This window comes from Sinocyclocheilus rhinocerous, unplaced genomic scaffold (genome assembly GCF_001515625.1).
Source record: "Sinocyclocheilus rhinocerous isolate Xijiao unplaced genomic scaffold, SAMN03320098_v1.1 scaffold536, whole genome shotgun sequence".
Lineage (NCBI taxonomy): Eukaryota > Metazoa > Chordata > Actinopteri > Cypriniformes > Cyprinidae > Sinocyclocheilus > Sinocyclocheilus rhinocerous.
Window position 1 is genome coordinate 15,762 of NW_015647453.1, and position 1,658 is coordinate 17,419.

Below are 1,658 nucleotides of genomic sequence, written 5' to 3' on the forward strand. Positions count from 1 at the left end.
TGTGCACTGCACTTTTTAAACACTGTCTGTTAACTTTAGACCAGTGCTTCTCAAACTTTTTTGGTCACACGCCCCTTTAAACCTATAAAAAAAATACAGTAGAACCCATTATAATCAGTGACGCTGTGTACACTGGATGCGGCGCGGCGCGACCATAGACTGTATGAAACGTGTTACATATGGACACACACACACACACACACAGAGAGAGAGAGACAAGTGTGTTACCGTGGTGAGGAAGAGCAGCTGGTTGCGGAGGCTGCTGAGCTGCTTGTGTAAGTACTGCAGTTCATTCTCTCTCACACGCAGCAGCACCTGCCACACACACACACACACACACACGATCAACACAGAGATGAAGAAACAACACAGCAGGCATCTGATTTCAAGTGACTATCCCTAAACTGATCAGGAGCAGCCAGGAGGATGATCACCTCACTTCCTGTCCTTCACGAACATGTGATCTTTTACATAATCAACGGATCGTTCCTGAAGAACATGTATACTCCGTGTTCTTTTATTCACACGTAGTGCTTGTTTTGTGTTTTTGACCGCGCTCGGCTAACAGGGCTGTTTACTGACACAGATTTCACATTTGATTCAGAATCACAAGCTCTTGATTCAGTTTGATACTGATCTGTCTGGATGTGTGTGATGCACCGTGCATGTGACAGAAACACATTACAGGGAGTCACTGCACATCACCTGTGTCTCACACCACGACCTCTCAGTGCCGTCAGTCTCTCCGTCTGACCCTTGACCTGTGACCAGAGACCGAATGACCTTGACCTCCTCCGACAGACGCGCCTGGAGGTCCTACACACACACACACACACACATTAATACTCAGAGATGCAAACAGGTAAGGGGAAAATTGCTCATGCTCATTTGTACTTACTTTAAGGTATTATATGTCCAAAACAGTCATTTTTCACACACACAAAAAAAAAAAAATATCAAGATTGATTATATTTGGTCAAAATCCCATGTTATAAAAGATGAAGTGCTATGCAGGCTATTTAAGACAATATTGGCTGATTAGACGGCAATGCTGACCTAAAATGCAAAATGTAAAAAAATAAAAATAATAATAAAACAGCATATTATTAATCGTATGCTACCGATTCTCGTATTAGGCTGCTGAACTAGAACTACACTGTAATGCACAGATCAGTGTATTAATACACATGCAGTGCTTACATCTGATTGAGACCAAAGCAACAGTGTGCATGTGAACCGTGGGTGTTAATATAAAGTATGTACTGAAATATGTAGTAGAAAACCCATGAAAGTGTATGTTATTTAAAAATCGACATTGTTTTTGGACTCTGGGGGGCGCCGTTATTTTATGTGCACAGTACATTCTGCCTTGAAGGCGTAAAATGGTTGCATCCAGGGACCCCTTTAAGCTTCTGTGAGCTCAGACTGGAGTTTTTGTTGGTGTTTTGGGTTTTTTATGCGGTACCTGGTTGTCTCTCTTCAGTTGCTCCATCTGTGTGTCTTTCTGGCTCACGAGTCGCTCCGCATCCAGACTGTGCTGCTGCGCTCGCTTCAGCTCCACACACTTCTGAGAGTATCGCTCCGACAGAGACGCCAGCTCCCTCCGCAGAGACGCCAGCTCCACCCTGCACACACACACACACACACATTATAACACA

General features: G+C 44.0%; 1 pseudogene; it reads right to left on the reverse strand.

Moving 5' to 3' along the window:
- Positions 1-1,658, reverse strand: part of LOC107709157 (TRIO and F-actin-binding protein-like) — a 22,526-nt pseudogene that overhangs the window by 3,976 nt on the left and 16,892 nt on the right.